The sequence below is a fragment of the Bombina bombina genome, chromosome 6 (genome assembly GCF_027579735.1).
Source record: "Bombina bombina isolate aBomBom1 chromosome 6, aBomBom1.pri, whole genome shotgun sequence".
Taxonomy (NCBI): Eukaryota; Metazoa; Chordata; class Amphibia; order Anura; family Bombinatoridae; genus Bombina; species Bombina bombina.
Window position 1 is genome coordinate 83,449,791 of NC_069504.1, and position 20,827 is coordinate 83,470,617.

The following is a 20,827-nucleotide window of genomic DNA, read 5'->3' on the forward strand; positions in this document are numbered from 1 at the left end:
GCTCCACTTGTGAGTATCCATTTAGCATTTACACTTCCATTCTTTCATATCCACAGTATCACACTAGGAGGCGCCTTTGTTTTTGTGATTGTGTTCACAGAGGAAGTTTGTATCCTGATCGTTATATCTGGCAAAGAGCTGACTCCTGATTCAGGGTGTGATCTACACAGAAAGAACTTTACCTGTATAAAACAGCAGGAATTTTTTCACCAAGAGGATACATACATCTTTGGATCCTATTAAGGACTGGTATTTGTATTATATAGAGTTTATACCTTGTTCTATTCCCTGATATTGAGAATTATTACTAGGACACTATTAATGTTATTAATGCTTTATGTCTAATACCATTTGGGCCTTATAGTTGTAATAGCTCTTTATGGTTATACATATACATACAGTATATATTAGGCACCATACTCTTTTGGGAACTCTAATCCAGAACCCTTTTATTACTGCACCAGTTACCATTATTGCTCCCCCTAGAGCTGACACTTGTGTTCAGCTAGCGTTCATTAAATTAAGAATTCTACCAAAAATGTCTGAGAGAGTGCTAATTTTAGCTCAAGGAAATAATGAAAATAAAACATTATTTATGAATAAAGATTGATGATACTATTCTGCTCACAGGAAGGCGAAATTAACTTCCATATTTGCTCTAATAATATAATTGGTCCTTCACTACTATCTTTCAAATAATTAGGTATATAAGCTCTTACCATTCACTATAATTGGCTTTAACCGCAGAATCACCATAATTTTCTTTGTAAACTTTGCTTCAAGGCTTATTTCCATATAAACAACACAACTACAGTCCTAGTATTGTTGTTTGCAACAAAATAATGAACATTTTTTTAAAAATGTTTTTATTTGAATCTGTATTTGAATTTTCCAAGCAGTTGTACAATATCGTATCACACTCATTCCATGTATATATATTATATCTTGATTACATTTCAGTCCATACATTGAATAATCAGTCTCTTTAGTGTAATCTTCTTATCTTCTGTATGGATTAGCAAAAACATGTAGTGTCTGACAATAAGTCCAAACTGCAGACAATTAACAATGGATAACACTTAACTTGAACTTAACAATCAAACTAACTTTGGCAGAGAATCACATGCTCTACAGCTTCATAAATATAAAGCAGAAAAAGCAAGCACATCATGTGTTGTATCCAAGATTCAACCTTATATGACAATCCCATTAGTTTAGTGTATATTGTAATATATAATTTAATATATATTGTATTGTTTTCCCTTGCATGAATCCCAAATGAACCTCATATCTAAACACAGCTGTAGCTTATTTGTTTTAAAAAAATAGTAACTTTCTAATAATAACGTTATTTGTACCTTTTCTCTCCAGGATTCTATAGTCGGGGGAATGGGTTTTTTCCAATGTGATGCAATAAGTTGTTTAGCTGCGTTAATCATTATTTGTGCCAAGTTTCTTTAAATAACACATTTATTCTCTATTGGAGTGTTAAAAAGAAAAACCATAGGAGAGGGTTTTATATCACTAGACAAGACTGAGCCAATCTCTTTAATAATTCTCCCCCCAAAAAACTCTTATTGGCTGACATGACCACTATAGATGTTCCATACTGCCCTTGCCCGTACCCCACCTCCAACATCTATCTAAAGCCTCTGGAAAGAGATATTTTATTCAACTTGGTGTTAAGTACCACCTGAAGACTATTTTATAATTAGTTTCCAGAGTTTGTGTTGAATGTGCTGAGTGTGCTGTATTTCTAAAGACCTTTTTCCATTCCTTTTGTGTTAGATTGGCTGTGAGATCTTGTTCCCATCGTCTTATAAATTTATGAGGATTGGGGGAAATGGTATTTAGTATGTATATACAGGGAGTGCAGAATTATTAAGCAAGTTGTATTTTTGAGGATTAATTTTATTATTGAACAACAACCATGTTCTCAATGAACCCAAAAAACTCATTAATATCAAAGCTGAATAGTTTTGGAAGTAGTTTTTAGTTATAGCTATTTTAGGGGGATATCTGTGTGTGCAGGTGACTATTACTGTGCATAATTATTAGGCAACTTAACAAAAAACAAATATATACCCATTTCAATTATTTATTTTTACCAGTGAAACCAATATAACATCTCAACATTCACAAATATACATTTCTGACATTCAAAAACAAAACAAAAACAAATCAGTGACCAATATAGCCACCTTTCTTTGCAAGGATACTCAAAAGCCTACTAAGAAAGATAAATAGGAGCGCCTATGGCTTAGGTACAGTCAGGGATCACACTCAAGGTCGGTTACGTGCTAAAATTGATTATTTATTATAATATTCGACATAAAGCAAAAATGTAAAATCAAAACCTCATAAAAAACATATAGCCTAATACAAAGGATACTACTAAGTTACATCAGTTTCTTGTTAAAGAATCAATCACATGCAAAAAATAAGCAAAAATAAGCAAACATATATGGCAGGATTTGTATCCTCTATTACAACAAGGTATTTATACCAAACTGTAGACCTTCACAACAACCAGACTCAACGACTGGTCAATGTTATTATGCACTGTATGTGTCAATATAAAATCACACCATATATGTATATGTGCGTGAATAGGAGACAGTTACGATCTATGTTTCAGAATATTTAAGATACAAACAATTTGATATGTCTGAGTACTAAAAAATGATGATCTAATATGAAAAAAGTGGCGATATAAAACGTGTAAAAATAGTGTTGTTTTTTTTTTTTTTTTTTTTTTTTAAAAATCACATAGAAAAAATCAGAGACTCTGAAAAAAGCAAAATGAGACAAAACCGGTTTGTCAAAAATGTGAATTAGATAACAAGGTTATATATTAGATAACAAGGTTATATATGAAAAAATAACAACCAAAATGTGCAAAAAAGTGATCAATGTCGTGCAAAAAAGGTGCTTCTGTGCTTGACTCCTAATAAACAATAATGTCTGACTCCAATGGTTTGCTAACAATTGACAAATCCAATCAATATATCTTAGCAATAATAACACATAAAAACATAAAAAACATATCTAAAAAGCAAATGGCCAATGATAAAAATCCTAAAATATTGTCCAGTTTAAAGTCCAATATTGTTGGTCCACACTGGTGTAGCACTGGAGGAAGGAAAAAACCAAATTAACTTTGGATTGTATCCTGGTCCAGAGTCCTAATACTTGCTGGATAAATCTGTGAAAAAAACAGAAAGAATACCTCACATAAAGGGTCTCTGGGGTGAAGTTCAAATGGTATCAAACTTACCCCCAAAGCCAAGATTCCTGGTACTGGTGTAGCCTCACAAACCTCTACGCGTTTCGGCCCTGCAGCGGGGCCTTTTTCAAGATAATATGAGGCTAAGATGAACTAGACTTTTATAGCTGATAAGGGGGAGTGGCTTGGTCAAAATTGCGCCAAATATTGCTGCCGGCGGGAAAAGTTCTACCGCCAAAAAAGTTGTCCTCGTGATTACTCTATTAAACCGGATATCCGCTATGCCCCATACTTCCGGTAGCGTCACTTCCGGTTGTCCCGGTGAATTTCCGGTTTCTTATATTTCCGGCGGACGCTAAGCCATCTTTGTAGTGGGCAAATAGGGTAATAAGTGGGCATTTTTGATAATCCAATCCTAATTCCTAATTATGAATTTGTCGGCTAAGGGAGACTATTGGATAATTTAAAAAATTTAGAAATATATAAAAATGTATAAAAATACTAAAATTTAAAATGGTGGGATTAGATTTTAGGCTCATAAGTACCAGGATAAACATATTTGCACTGGTATACTTGGACTTAAACGTAAAATTGAATAAAATTGAATAATCACACAATTGAATAATCATTATAGTGACATCTGAAACGACATAAAAACACCACAAATGGGAACATTGGGAGTTCCCCCTAATTTCTAACATCCACTTGATTCTATACAATCTTAGTTGTTCTAACATAAGGGGAATGGTTGATGTCAACGTAAGATAAGACCATAGACAGTTGGATTACAATACAAATTTTCATATTCACGGAGTACTTAACACCAGGGTGACCCCTTGTTATTCTATTATAAAATAATAAATCGATGAAATCGCTGGAGAATCATTACTACGATTTTGTCGTATCCTATTGCATACAATTGTGAATTCGGTTTTATTTATACAGCAAACATGGTGATTCATCAGACATCATAGTGCTTTATGTAGTTGTTACCCAAACTAAATATAAATATAAATATAAATATAAATATAAATATATTGGGAGGGGGTTTCTATATAATATCTTACTGATGGTTTTTTGGGGGATTTGCCGGTATGTTGGGATATCTTAGTAGGAGTCGGTCTAGATGGGTATCTTATTTAATTTTGGAATAGATGTACTATTTCAAAGTTAGCATTGTGTCCTTTCGGATAGATGCTGTCCAAGTTGAATATCCACTTGGATTCTATCTTCAACATCTTGCTTTCCATATTTCCACCCCTCCAATCTCTATTTACCTTACAAATCCCCATAAACTTGAAACTTTTGTTACTTCCCCCATGTATTTCTTTAAAGTGTTTATAAAGATGCAAATCTGTTTTTCCCCATTTAATCTGCAATAAATGCTCCCGGATTCTATCCTTCAATTTCCTAGTGGTCTGTCCCACGTATTGCAGGCCACAGCCGCATTCTATTAGATATACTACAAATTTGTCTGTACACCTGATGGTTTGTTTGACTTGAAATGTTTCATTATTTATTTTGGATCTAAAACAGTTTTTCTTAACACCATGTTGGCATGCTTTACATAGGTGGCATGGGTAAAAGCCATGGAGTTTCTTGGCTGTTATCCCTGAGATGTTAGCCGGATTGGTACTACACTTAGGAATACTTGGAGCCAATATTGTCTTTAGAAATATAAGAAACCGGAAATTCACCGGGACAACCGGAAGTGACGCTACCGGAAGTATGGGGCATAGCGGATATCCGGTTTAATAGAGTAATCACGAGGACAACTTTTTTGGCGGTAGAACTTTTCCCGCCGGCAGCAATATTTGGCGCAATTTTGACCAAGCCACTCCCCCTTATCAGCTATAAAAGTCTAGTTCATCTTAGCCTCATATTATCTTGAAAAAGGCCCCGCTGCAGGGCCGAAACGTGTAGAGGTTTGTGAGGCTACACCAGTACCAGGAATCTTGGCTTTGGGGGTAAGTTTGATACCATTTGAACTTCACCCCAGAGACCCTTTATGTGAGGTATTCTTTCTGTTTTTTTCACAGATTTATCCAGCAAGTATTAGGACCAGGATACAATCCAAAGTTAATTTGGTTTTTTCCTTCCTCTAGTGCTACACCAGTGTGGACCAACAATATTGGACTTTAAACTGGACAATATTTTAGGATTTTTATCATTGGCCATTTGCTTTTTAGATATGTTTTTTATGTTTTTATGTGTTATTATTGCTAAGATATATTGATTGGATTTGTCAATTGTTAGCAAACCATTGGAGTCAGACATTATTGTTTATTAGGAGTCAAGCACAGAAGCACCTTTTTTGCACGACATTGATCACTTTTTTGCACATTTTGGTTGTTATTTTTTCATATATAACCTTGTTATCTAATATATAACATTGTTATCTAATTCACATTTTTGACAAACCGGTTTTGTCTCATTTTGCTTTTTTCAGAGTCTCTGATTTTTTCTATGTGATTTTTAAAAAAAAAAAAAAAAAAACAACACTATTTTTACACGTTTTATATCGCCACTTTTTTCATATTAGATCATCATTTTTTAGTACTCAGACATATCAAATTGTTTGTATCTTAAATATTCTGAAACATAGATCGTAACTGTCTCCTATTCACGCACATATACATATATGGTGTGATTTTATATTGACACATACAGTGCATAATAACATTGACCAGTCGTTGAGTCTGGTTGTTGTGAAGGTCTACAGTTTGGTATAAATACCTTGTTGTAATAGAGGATACAAATCCTGCCATATATGTTTGCTTATTTTTGCTTATTTTTTGCATGTGATTGATTCTTTAACAAGAAACTGATGTAACTTAGTAGTATCCTTTGTATTAGGCTATATGTTTTTTATGAGGTTTTGATTTTACATTTTTGCTTTATGTCGAATATTATAATAAATAATCAATTTTAGCACGTAACCGACCTTGAGTGTGATCCCTGACTGTACCTAAGCCATAGGCGCTCCTATTTATCTTTCTTAGTTATCTTCACCAGACCTAATAGGGGGTCTTCCTAATAGTGTAGCCGGTACAAAGTCATAGGCGCTGTTTGCCCTCCAACTATTTCTCTAGCAACTTACCCGTACCTATTTGGGCTTATAGCTGCCGGACACAGGTTGACCACTTCATAGTCATATCATAACACCACTATTAAGACTGGTTAGGTGTTAGAATGGAATCCACATTGTCCATCAAGAACCTTAGAGCAGACGTCAGTCTAGACATCAATATTGCCCTTAACAGGGATAATTCCACAGGCACCAACACCGTTCTAGACATTAACACCATTTTTAAGAATCTAGAAAAATTATTGATTTCGGAGACGAAATACAAAATTGAGATTTCATTTTTAAAAAAGTGTTTGGAATTAAACATCGTCCCTAAGGGCCTAATGATAGTAAAAGAATGCTCCTTCAATACCAACTCTGAAGAGTTTTCAGAGAATTGGAACAAAATTATCATTGAGGCTTCTCGTGAGTTGATGAAACTCATCATTAAATATAGGGAACTTCTCTTAACACATATTGATACAGAGATACAGACTGAGGAAAAGAATATGGAAATTTTCAAAGATTCCCAAACTTTCAAGGAAAAACAGGAACACCTGTACACTAAAATCAATAAACTAAAAGATGACACAATTGCAAAGAAAACAAAGAAGATTAACAGAGACCTTAATGCTGCACAGGACATCTCCGGAAGTAATGTAAATGAAGAATGTGACCTAAACCACAAGGAACCAACACAGAAATCATCCCTCTCTTATCCACAAATTCGAGAGGACAGGAGAGAACTAGCCCCTAAGGAACACTATACTAATAGGAACACAGAAATTAGAGAGGGGGGCAGATTTCGAAGGAATCAACAAGAGAACTATTCCCCATATGGTATTAATAGATCACGACAAAGAACATTCTCCAATGGAGAACGCCAGGGGAATCACTTCAGGGACAACAGATTTACAAATGATAGACGTCAAGACCAGATACCACCAATCAATTCGAGAGGAACTAACACATATGGAGGAAACTGGCAAGATGGTGGAAATGGTCCGCATAGACAATACGAATATTGGGGACCCCAGAATCCACATCAACAGGAGTTCAGGAGAAGCTACCGCCCAAGCAATTGGGAATATGCACCCCAACAAAGACCATTCAATTATCACTCCAATAGAGGGTTTTATGGAGACCAGCAACAATGGCCCAGAAATCAGAATGGCTTCTACCAACAGAATATGAGGAAACAACAACAAGGGAACCACTACAGGCAAAGGACAAATGAAGACTACCATTATGATCAATATCCCCAAGGGAACTCGAGAGGACGACCACATGATTGGAAGGACAACTACAGAGAAATGCCGAACAGGTTTTTACCTCTGGCAACCCCCAATTCTAGAGAACTCTGCAACGCTCCTAGGGAGGGCGCAGAAGCATCTTCGTCATCCCCTTTTTTAGGGTTAGGCCTAAACAACCCACCCCTAAGGGAACCAAAAGGGAAAAGGAAACAGGTGACGTTGGAGGATGTGGATACCCCCATCAAAAAAAGACACATCGGGGAAGAAGAGCAGGGTCAAGAATCAAGACTGGATCAGGATTGAAAGAAGATGCCAATAAACCAAAAGTTATCGAACCAGCCAAAGAAGTTAAAGGGATTTTTAATCTAAGTGACACGAACTTGGATTCGGAAGATCTCTCAGTATTGGGGCTAGGTCTATCATATGCTCCATCCAAAGGACTTAATAAGTTCCAAACGTATTTGAATACTAAAGAGTTTGTCCGTAAACTCACTCTAAAGAGATATTTCTTAAAATCATCAGTGGAAAGGAACATCACCACCACACTTAGACAGAACGATGAAGACGGTTTCAAGCATACGGACCTGAAACCCAAGTCTAATTTCTATCCGACTCAGTGCAAAGGCCCTGCGATTGAAGCCTTTGAAGCAATGGTATGCAGTGACATTAAGAAATTAAACTCCACTAAAGCATACAAAAGGAACTTAAGTGCCAAGCAACTACAGACTATATCAAAATTGGAGAAGAACAAGGACTTGGTGATCAAATCGGCCGACAAGGGAGGTGGAGTGGTTTTGATGAACAAAACAGACTATTGGAATGAATCCAAAAGGATCCTAGGGGATAAGGAAACGTACGAAATCTTGAATTCAGATCCTACGAGCCACTACAAAGCCATTATAGACGATCTATTGGTTGAAGCTAAAGAAATGGGCATATTGAATGACAAAGAACACAGGTATCTGACCAATCAACATCCGAAGATACCTGTGTTCTACCATCTACCAAAGATCCATAAGAGACTGGTCAACCCACCTGGGAGACCAATCATATCAGGCATAGGATCGCTTTCAAGCAATTTATCTGAGTACATCGATAAACAACTACAACCATACGTGAAAACATTATCCTCCTATTTAAGAGACTCTACTGAGGTTCTAAACTTACTTAAGAACATGGAATGGGATGACACCTACATAATGGTTACCAGCGACGTGACATCACTGTACACCTCGATCCCACACGATGAAGGCTTGGAATCCATCAGAAACTATCTGGATAAAGATGAGAGTATGCCTGAACCTCAGAGAAGATTTATTCTAGATGGAGTAGATTACATCTTGAGGCACAACTATTTCTGTTGGGATGGGGTCTTCTATCGACAGGTATGTGGGACGGCTATGGGGACCAGGTTCGCGCCTAGCTACGCTAATCTCTATATGGGGAGATGGGAAACCATATTCTGGGATTCCTGCCCAGCGAGCGCGGACCTGGTCCTCTACAAAAGATATATAGACGACTTGCTAATCATCTGGAAAGGCAATAGAGAAGACCTGGAACACACATTAGAGGTAATGAATAAGAATCAGTCCAATTTGAAGTTCACGAACACCATTAGCAAAGACCATATAGTCTTCCTAGATCTGGATATCAGAGTCGAAAATGGAAGAATTGAGACCTCAACACACTTCAAGGAGGTCGATTCAAATAACTACATTCATCAGTCGAGCTGTCATCACAGAAAATGGATATCAAATATACCAAAAGGACAGCTCATGAGAATTAAAAAGAACTGTTCAACTGAAGAATCTTGGTCTAAACAGTCCCAAATACTCAAAAACAGGTTCCTCGCTAGGGGTTATGACGAAGCATATATAGACAAGACTATACAAGATGTAAAGGACTTGAAAAGAGAAAGTCTCCTAGGATATAAAGACAAGAAACATGCGACACCAGAGGAAGAACTAAAGATCCCATTTATCACCCAATACAATGAGAGGAAAAAGGTAATGGAAGACATAGTGAAAAGACACTGGCACCTTCTTAAGGATGATGACATCATAGGGGAACATTTAACCGAACGACCCTACTTCATTTACAGAAAAGCGGAGAATCTAAAGACAATATTGGCTCCAAGTATTCCTAAGTGTAGTACCAATCCGGCTAACATCTCAGGGATAACAGCCAAGAAACTCCATGGCTTTTACCCATGCCACCTATGTAAAGCATGCCAACATGGTGTTAAGAAAAACTGTTTTAGATCCAAAATAAATAATGAAACATTTCAAGTCAAACAAACCATCAGGTGTACAGACAAATTTGTAGTATATCTAATAGAATGCGGCTGTGGCCTGCAATACGTGGGACAGACCACTAGGAAATTGAAGGATAGAATCCGGGAGCATTTATTGCAGATTAAATGGGGAAAAACAGATTTGCATCTTTATAAACACTTTAAAGAAATACATGGGGGAAGTAACAAAAGTTTCAAGTTTATGGGGATTTGTAAGGTAAATAGAGATTGGAGGGGTGGAAATATGGAAAGCAAGATGTTGAAGATAGAATCCAAGTGGATATTCAACTTGGACAGCATCTATCCGAAAGGACACAATGCTAACTTTGAAATAGTACATCTATTCCAAAATTAAATAAGATACCCATCTAGACCGACTCCTACTAAGATATCCCAACATACCGGCAAATCCCCCAAAAAACCATCAGTAAGATATTATATAGAAACCCCCTCCCAATATATTTATATTTATATTTATATTTATATTTAGTTTGGGTAACAACTACATAAAGCACTATGATGTCTGATGAATCACCATGTTTGCTGTATAAATAAAACCGAATTCACAATTGTATGCAATAGGATACGACAAAATCGTAGTAATGATTCTCCAGCGATTTCATCGATTTATTATTTTATAATAGAATAACAAGGGGTCACCCTGGTGTTAAGTACTCCGTGAATATGAAAATTTGTATTGTAATCCAACTGTCTATGGTCTTATCTTACGTTGACATCAACCATTCCCCTTATGTTAGAACAACTAAGATTGTATAGAATCAAGTGGATGTTAGAAATTAGGGGGAACTCCCAATGTTCCCATTTGTGGTGTTTTTATGTCGTTTCAGATGTCAATATAATGATTATTCAATTGTGTGATTATTCAATTTTATTCAATTTTACGTTTAAGTCCAAGTATACCAGTGCAAATATGTTTATCCTGGTACTTATGAGCCTAAAATCTAATCCCACCATTTTAAATTTTAGTATTTTTATACATTTTTATATATTTCTAAATTTTTTAAATTACCCAATAGTCTCCCTTAGCCGACAAATTCATAATTAGGAATTAGGATTGGATTATCAAAAATGCCCACTTATTACCCTATTTGCCCACTACAAAGATGGCTTAGCGTCCGCCGGAAATATAAGAAACCGGAAATTCACCGGGACAACCGGAAGTGACGCTACCGGAAGTATGGGGCATAGCGGATATCCGGTTTAATAGAGTAATCACGAGGACAACTTTTTTGGCGGTAGAACTTTTCCCGCCGGCAGCAATATTTGGCGCAATTTTGACCAAGCCACTCCCCCTTATCAGCTATAAAAGTCTAGTTCATCTTAGCCTCATATTATCTTGAAAAAGGCCCCGCTGCAGGGCCGAAACGCGTAGAGGTTTGTGAGGCTACACCAGTACCAGGAATCTTGGCTTTGGGGGTAAGTTTGATACCATTTGAACTTCACCCCAGAGACCCTTTATGTGAGGTATTCTTTCTGTTTTTTTCACAGATTTATCCAGCAAGTATTAGGACTCTGGACCAGGATACAATCCAAAGTTAATTTGGTTTTTTCCTTCCTCCAGTGCTACACCAGTGTGGACCAACAATATTGGACTTTAAACTGGACAATATTTTAGGATTTTTATCATTGGCCATTTGCTTTTTAGATATGTTTTTTATGTTTTTATGTGTTATTATTGATAAGATATATTGATTGGATTTGTCAATTGTTAGCAAACCATTGGAGTCAGACATTATTGTTTATTAGGAGTCAAGCACAGAAGCACCTTTTTTGCACGACATTGATCACTTTTTTGCACATTTTGGTTGTTATTTTTTCATATATAACCTATGTTATCTAATATATTACCTTGTTATCTTAATTCACATTTTTGACAAACCGGTTTTGTCTCATTTTGCTTTTTTCAGAGTCTCTGATTTTTTTCTATGTGATTTTTAAAAAAAACAAAAAAAAAAAAAAAAAACAACACCTATTTTTACACGTTTTATATCGCCACTTTTTTCATATCTAGATCATCATTTTTTAAGTACTCCAGACCATATCAAATTGTTTGTATCTTAAATATTCTGAAACATAGATCGTAACTGTCTCCTATTCACGCACATATACATATATGGGGTGATTTTATATTGACCACATTACAGTGCATAATAAATTGACCAGTCGTTGAGTCTGGTTGTTGTGAAGGTCTACAGTTTGGTATAAACTACCTTGTTGTAATAGAGGATACAAATCCTGCCATATATGTTTGCTTATTTTTGCTTATTTTTTGCATGTGATTGACTTCTTTAACAAGAAACTGATGCTAACTTAGTAGTATCCTTTGTATTAGGCTCTATATGTTTTTTATGTGGTTTTGATTTTACATTTTTGCTTTATGTCGAATATTATAATAAATAATCAATTTTAGCACATAACCGACCTTGAGTGTGATCCCCTGACTGTACCTAAGCCATAGGCGCTCCTATTTATCATTCTTAGTTATTCTTCACCAGACCTAACTAGGGGGTCTTCCTAATAGTGTAGCGGTACAAAGTCATAGGCACTGTTTGCCCTCCAACTATTTCTCTAGATACTCAAAAGCTGCCATCCATGGATTCTGTCAGTGTTTTGATCTGTTCACCATCAACATTGAGTTGCAGCAGCAACCACAGCCTCCCAGACACTGTCAGAGAGGTGTTATGTTTTCCCTCCTTGTTAAATCTACATTTGATGATGGACCACAGGTCTCTCAATTGGGGTTCAGATCAGGTGAACAGGAGGCCCATGTCATTAGATTTTCTTCTTTTATACCCTTTCTTGCCAGCCACACTGTGGAGTACTTGGACGCGTGTGATGGAGCATTGTCCCTGCATCTGAAAATCCATGTTTTTCTTGAAGGATGCAGACTTCTTCCTGTCACCACTGCTTGAAGAAGGTGTCTTTCCAGAAACTGGCAGTAGGACTGGGAGTTGAGCTCTGACTCCATCTCAACCCGAAAGGCCCCCACAAGCTCATCCTTTGATGATACCAGCCCAAACACAGTACTCCACCTCCACCTTGCTGGCGTCTGGAGTTGGACTGGAGCTCTCTGCCCTTTACCAATCCAGCCACGGGCCCATCCATCTGGCACCATCAAGACTCACTCTCATTTCATCAGTCCTTAAAAACCTTAGAAAAATCAGTCTTGAGAAATTTCTTGGCCCCAGTCTTGACGTTTCAGCTCTGTGTGTCTTGTTCAGTGGTGGTCGTCTTTCAGCCTTTCTTACCTTGGCCATGTCTCCTGAGTATTGACACACTTGTGCTTTTGGGCACTCACAGTGATGTTGCAGCTCTGAAATATGGCCAAACTGGTGGCAAAGTGCATCTTGGCAGCTGCACGCTTGACTTTTCTCAGTTCATGGGCTGTTATTTTGCGACCTTGGTTTTTCCACACGCTTCTTGCGACCCTGTTGACTATTTTAAATGAAACGCTTGATTGTTCAATGATCACGCTTCAGAGCTTTGCAATTTTAAGAGTGCTGCATCCCTCTGCAAGATATCTCACTATTTTTGACTTTTCTGAGCCTCTGTCAAGTCCTTCTTTTGACCCATTTTGCCAAAGGAAAAGGAAGTTGCCTATAATTATGCACACCTGATATAGGGTGTTGATGTCATCTAGACCAACCCCCCTTCTCATTACAGAGATGCACATCACCTAATATGCTTAATTGTAGTAGGCTTTCAGAGGCCTATACAGCTTGGAGTAAGACAACATGAATAAAGAGGATGATGTGGTCAAATACTCATTTGCTAATAATTCTGCATTCCCTGTTGTATAGATTGTAAGCCTGGATATAATCTTCTTATTGGGGAGCCCTGTACAACACGTGTTTCCAAATTTAGTGAGAGACCCTCGTTAAATCCTTTCTAGCTTTTGTGTGTATTTAGAAAATGGTTGATTTTGGTGGTAACTTATCCAATATTTAAAACTCCCCTACCTATCTCCTCAATCTCTGCTCTAGATTTCAACCTGGCCTTATCCCAGTAACATATAAATAGGAGGACCCTTTTGATACTTGCTATCTTTATCTATTGGATGTTTCAGTACTTCCAAAAACTCAGGTTTGTTAGTATCAGAAGTCAATGTTGAATATGCACTTGAAATTCCTTTTATGTGCTTGTGAATAAATTTTCAGTCTAAAAGGGTCTCTGAAATTGTGGATGTATAAATATTGTGTGTCTCAGACATAAATTTAAGTATCCAACATGCCCCTCCTAATTGGGGAGAATCTGTCAGATTGTGTTCAATCTAAATCCAATGTTTTAAATTATTTGAGTCATGTCTACACCACTCAATGATCCTCCTGCATTAGAGATTGCCTTTTTGTATAAGAATAGGTTTGGGAGTCCCCAAACCTCCTAGATCTTTATGTGTATACATATTTGAATTTATTTATCCTGGGTAGTTTATTGTTCCCAGATGCAATTATTTATAATATTTTGTAATTTATGTATATAAGTATCCTTAATGGGGAGAGGAAGCGATTGTAGAATATACAAAATCTTTGGCAAAATCATCATTTTTGTAGTATTTATACGTCCTATCCAGGAAGTATTTTTTGACAACCAAAGGCGGGCCAGTCTAGAATATCAGAGACAAGTTTTGCATAATTGATAGTACGAATACTCTCTATCTGGTCTGCCAACTGAACTCCCAAGTATTTTATAGATTTCTGCTGGATGGAGAAATCACTATTACTTCTAAGTTTACTGATATCTTCCTCAGACATATTTACTATTAGTATGTCGTCTGATTTATTCACATTGACCGAGAAGTTTGATACCTCACCATAAATTTTAGTTCAGCGAGTACCGCGGAGAGAGATTTCAGAGGGGTGGAAAGGGTCAGAAGCACGTCATCAGCAAACATAGATAATTTATATTCTTTATGTTTGATCATTATACCACTTATATCGATATTATTTCTAATCCTTGTAGCCAAGGTTTCCTGTGTAATAATAAATAATAAGGGGGAAAGAGGACAACCATTTCTTATTTCAAAATGTTTAGAGAGGTGCCATTTATCCGAACTTGGACTGTAGGAAAGAGTAAAGAGCTAGCACTATATGTATAAAGGGGAGGGAGAGATCTAAGGGTAGTTTTGGCAATGTGGATATTGGAATTAAAGCTGTCTAATTTGGGAATCAATGGAGTTTTGAAGTCCTCTAACATTATCAGTTGGCCTACATGTACATCTTGAATCTGAGCTAACAGGGATATGAAAAAAGTGGCTTGCTTGTGGTTGGATTGTTATGCAAGAGACCTCTCAGGGCTAGGAACCTACCTTCCTTATCCTTCTTCTGTTCAATTAAAGTAAAGGGAATTGATATATGTATTAGAATACTAACGCCATTAATTTGTTTAGTATTATGAGTACTATGAAAGTGATAGGGATAAGTACTGTGTAGATATTAGCACCGCTCTTGAAGTGAGTCTCCTGTAACCCCACTACTTCTCCACCTCTATGTAGAATATCTCTTAAAGATAGGGATCGTTTTTGAGGAATATTAAACCCTTTTACATTTTGGGATATCAATTAAATCTGTTTGTCTGCCATAATATATGTTTAAACCAACCTGTAATTAAAAACATACTTCAATCCTCTGCCAAACAAACCCTGTAAACTTACAAGATAACAAACAATAACTTCAGTAACATGTAGAATTCTCATAATAAAATGAGAGGGAAAGAAGGCTAATGAGATTCCTATCCGAACTCATCCAGCCTAAGAGGTGTATAATTATACATTTTGAACAGATGTGAGCAAATACAGAAGAATAATGGTTAGGATTTTAACATTTACGTTTTACATCAAACCATAATCTACAGTGTGATGCCAAACCCAGCTAATATGTTATAACTATCATAGGTAAGATACTGGTAAGACTTCATCCTGGTGTCTCCCTTGCATTCCCAGTTGCTTGTGGTTTAGACCTCAGATGCTGGGCTGTTTGCCATTCTTTACATTGAGGTAAAGACCCTGAGGGAAGATTGGTATTTGCTGAGGCTCTGCTGTTGAAGTCTTTATTAACGGTGGAAGGAGGGATTTCCAGTTTGCAACAGAATTCCTCTATTTCCGAGGGTGAGGAGCAAGTGGCCCGTCTACTTTTCCATATAGCTATCAGCTGGAAAGGATAACTCCATCTGTAATTAATATCTCTTGCTTGAAGATGCTTTGTTAGAGAAGAAAGCTCTTTTCTCCTTTACAATGTCCTAGCTGATAAGTCAGCAAAGAACTGTATAGTAGATCCATCTTTTGATAGGGTGCTTGTCTCTCGCAGTTGTTCTTTTATTTGATAATTAGTGATCTTAACTATCCCGTCCCTGGGGGGAGCTTTATCAGGGGGTCTCAATCTCAACGTCCTATGAGCTCTATCCATTTCCACTGGGGATGATTCACTCAACATTTCTTAACACAAGCGAAAAAAGATTGAATGTATCCTATTAGCTCTGGATTCTCTACTGATTCTGGGATACCCCGTATACTGATGTTATGTCTCCGAGATATATTTTTGAGATCTTCTACCTTATCATCAAGCTGCATTATAGTTTGATGGTTCATGCACTTGGTCACTTTTGCAACATCAGCTGCGTGTGTTTGCAGATCTTCTTCCAAGCTCTCGACTCTATTCCCAATCTCCAGAATTTCCTTTTTGAGGTCAGAAATCTCCCTCTTTGATGCCATTGTTTCACTTGTAGAATAAGAGAGGAGAAGTCCTGTTTTGATGGAATAGAAGAAATCCCAGATCTTGGGGACGCATACCCATGGTATTTTATTCCATCTGATTCTGGGCTCTGAAGAAATTGAAGGTTGTTGCGACCCTGAGAGATAATAAAGTAGATTATTTGAGTGGTTGTGTACTGGTAGCTTTAAAGTAATTTATCCCACAGATGGAGTCGAAGGGCCACCGGCTTTAGTTGGCTTTTCTTTTTGTGAGTTTTTCCTGGGGGACATATTGATTTTTATTTTTTTATTTTTTTATTTTATAAATCTTGCCTAGTGAAAGCAATATCCAATTGAATATGCATTTCTTTAATTTATTTCTGTGTTGGAACAACAGTGTTTCCTGCATTTTGTAATAGACCCTTAGTTAATTATGACCTGCTCTGTTCAATTAACTCGAGCACTCTTTACCAGAAATCTACTAGGCTTCAATATTTGTAGCTTTCAAAATGCATGCGTTGCACTCAGGGTCAATACAAACACATGCATTAATCTATGGAGCTCTCACTAGACTTTTACTTCCCAGGTTCAGATCAGGAATAAAGCCCCCCGCATAGTAGTGCTATTGGTATTGTGAAAATTAGGCTTATGGCTATGCGGGATGACCCCTCTGCTGCCTTTACTCTCTGTATGTATTATAGATAAAAGCCCCTTCTAACATTTTGCTCCGGATCTATACCTTATTTCTTTCATGTAATTGGCAAGAGTCCATGAGCTAGTGACGTATGGGATATACAATCCTACCAGGAGGGGCAAAGTTTCCCAAACCTCAAAATGCCTATAAATACACCCCCCACCACACCCACCAATTCAGTTTTCCACAACTTTGCCTCTATGGAGGTGGTTAAGGGTATGTCTGCAAGTTCCTTGAAAGGACAAATCTCAGCTCTTTCTATTCTATTTCACAGAAAGATTGCTTAATATTCCTGACCTTTCGTTGTTTTGTACAGGCTTTTGGTTCGTATCAAGCCTGTCATTAAGTCAATTTCTCCTCCTTGGAGTCTTAATTTGGTCTTTGAGAGCTTTACAGGCTTACTCCGTTTGAGCTTATGCATTCTCTGGACATTAAATTACTATCTCTGGAAAGTATTGTTTCTTTGGCCATCCTTCTGCTAGAAGAGTTTCTGAATTATCTGCTCTTTCTTGTGAATATCCTTTTCTGATTTTTCTCATCAGGATAAGGCGGTTTTGCGGACTTCATTTTAAATTTTTACCCTAAAGTTGTGAATTCCAACAACATTAGTAGAGAAATTTTTGTCCCCTTCATTGTGTCCTAATCCTAAGAATTCTTTGGAAAGGTCTTTGCATTTCTTTGGATGTGGTTAGAGCCTTTGAAATATTATGTTGTAAGCTACTAAAGATTTTCAGAAAGACTTCTAGTCTGTCTATACTTTTCTGGTTCTAGGAAAGGTCAGAAGGCTTCTGTCATTTCTTTAGCTTCTTGGTGAAAGCTTATGATTCATCATGCTTATTTGGAGTTGGGTAAATCCCCTCCTCAGAGGATTACGGCTCATTCTACTAGGTCAGTTTCTACTTCCTGGGCTTTTAAGAATGAAGCGTCTGTTGATCAGATCTTGCAAAGCAGCAACTTGGTCTTCCTTTTGCATACATTTACTAAATTCTACCATTTTGATGTTTTCTCTTCTTCAGAAGCAGTTTTTGGTAGAAAGTACTTCAGGCAGCTGTTTCAATTTGATTCCTCTGCTTATAATTTTCAGTTTTTTTCATTATAAAGATTAAAACTTTTGATTTGGGTTGTGGATTATTTTTTCAGCGGAATTGGCTGTCTTTATTTTTATCCCTCCCTCCTCTAGTGACTCTTGCGTGGAGTTCCACATCTTGGGTATTTGCTATCCCCATATGTCACTAGCTCATGGACTCTTGCCAATTACATGAAAGAAAACATAATTTATGTAAGAAAACTTACCTGATAAATTCTTTTCTTTCATATTGGCAAGAGTCCATGAGGCCCACCCTTTTTGTGGTGGGTTAGATTTTTTTGTATAAAGCACAATTATTCCAATTCCTTGTTGATGCCTTTCGCTCCTTTCTTATCACCCCACTTCTTGGCTATTCGTTAAACTGAATTGTGGGTGTGGTGGGGGGTGTATTTATAGGCATTTTGAGGTTTGGGAAACTCTTGCCCCTCTGGTAGGAATGTATATCCCATACATCACTAGCTCATGGACTCGCCCAATATGAAAGAAATGAATTTATCAGGTAAGTTCTTACATAAATTATGTTTTTCATAATGCTTGGAGGTGGTATTAGCTCCGTTTGTGATCCGCTCCACTTTCTATGCCTCATGTTTGTAAGGGCCGCTTGTCCGGATCCAAGATGGTGATCTCGTGCCTCATGGGACTACTGAAGCTGTAAGCCATTTCTGATCAACTAACCTCTCAAGCCAACAGGGAATGAAGGAAAACTCAAGAAAGAGAATGTCCTGTCCTGTCAGAGAAGAAAGTGCTGCTCGTCGGCGTATGTTATTTAGTGATTGCATTTGCGTCACAGGCTGAGGCCTCCTACCCTAGATCATGCACCCGTGCACGGCCTTTGTTTGCTAACCTACGCATGTTTTTCAGGAACCTCGGGTATTCTTAAGGCATTACAGCCCTTTTTTATCTTGCTCTGTACATTGTTTGCGTATCAACTTGAATACCTCTAAGGCTGAGCACTGGAGCTCACTAAAGTGTGGCCATCAGAATGAGTGCCGGCTCCCGCCCCTCATAATGAACATTTTTTGTTCCCATATTACCCTTTTTAGCTTGAGACATCAGGATTTGGAGTTGGTGTTGTTCAATTAACTAATGTCCCACTCTGATCCTCTGTTTTTAAGCCTAAGTATATGTCTGTTGTTTCTGACGTTTTTGTGCATGACTCTTGTGAAAATACCTGCTTCTTACCCAGCTTCTGAATAGGAGTCTGATATTGAAAACCTCACTACTCATGCAAGATATTCTAAGAAGTCTTGTCGGTACGGCGTGGCCCTTATAAAAACTGTTAGAAAACCCAAACTTTTATCTTGAGAAATGTTTATGTTGCTATGTAGTGCTCTTTTTGTGAAACAGTAACTTCTACTTTGCAATACAAGGTTTAAAAAAAATCCCAAACATTTTGTGTGATTTCACTTCATCCCAGCGAGGTTTTGAATTTCAAGCCCTAGGTCCCTGAGACCAAGCCCTGCTGCCTGAATAAATAATGTATGAGTTCTCTTTTAGCTCCTTTTTCTGGTCTATCCCATGTCAGTTTGCTGCTGCTGCCTTGACTAATATTATTAAATCAATTAATTCAAAATTGTTTTTTATTTCCAACTAGGAAATACGGATTTTGAAATAAATAATAATGATGTTGATCTAAGGTATTAAACGGATTTCATGACTAGACTTAGTATACCAACTGAACTGCTTGTTAACAAACTGTGATATTTTAATCGAGCAGGAAATTAAAGTAAACATATACATACAAATAAAAAATAGGAACATTAAGTCTTAAATGATAACAAGTTCTCTTGAGTGTTTTTATATATTTTATTATTTCCAATTGAGTATTTTTTTCTTATAGATGATCATGCAAGATATGTATTGTAAGATGACATGTAATGCATAAGAGGCAAGCACTGGCAAGACTGCGACATTGTGGGCTAGATTACAAGTGAAGATCTAAGGGCGCACATTAAATAACCAGCCATTACAAGTGGCTGGTTATTGCAATGCTCCCGTGAGCTCACGGTAGCACTTTGGCCTAAACTAAATTAACCAGAGGTCAGACCTCTGGTTAATTAAAAAAAATGTCCCCCAATTGCCCCTCCAAAATATAGTATACAGTTATAAAATAATAATAATAATAATAAAAATAAATAAAATAAAAAATAGAAGTATCTATATTTTATAATAAAATACTGCACAAAGCAGTTAATAAGGGGTTAAAGTGAGGGGATGTGGGGGAAAAAAACGTCCCTGAAAAGTGCCTTTACCATTGCGGGAGTATATATACTGTATATTTTTTTTATTAATATGTGTATATGTACATATAAAGAGATAAAGTGAAGAAACTCTGTACTCACTGACAAAAAGTTATAGTATAAGTCCATACACTTGCAGCATCGAGAAAAACATCCGTTGTAGCTGTATATATATACAAAACAAGCAAGGTTGGTGGAGGATGCGTGTGACTTAGAAGACGGAGCATACAAAATTATATCACTGCTGCCATAGCACATATC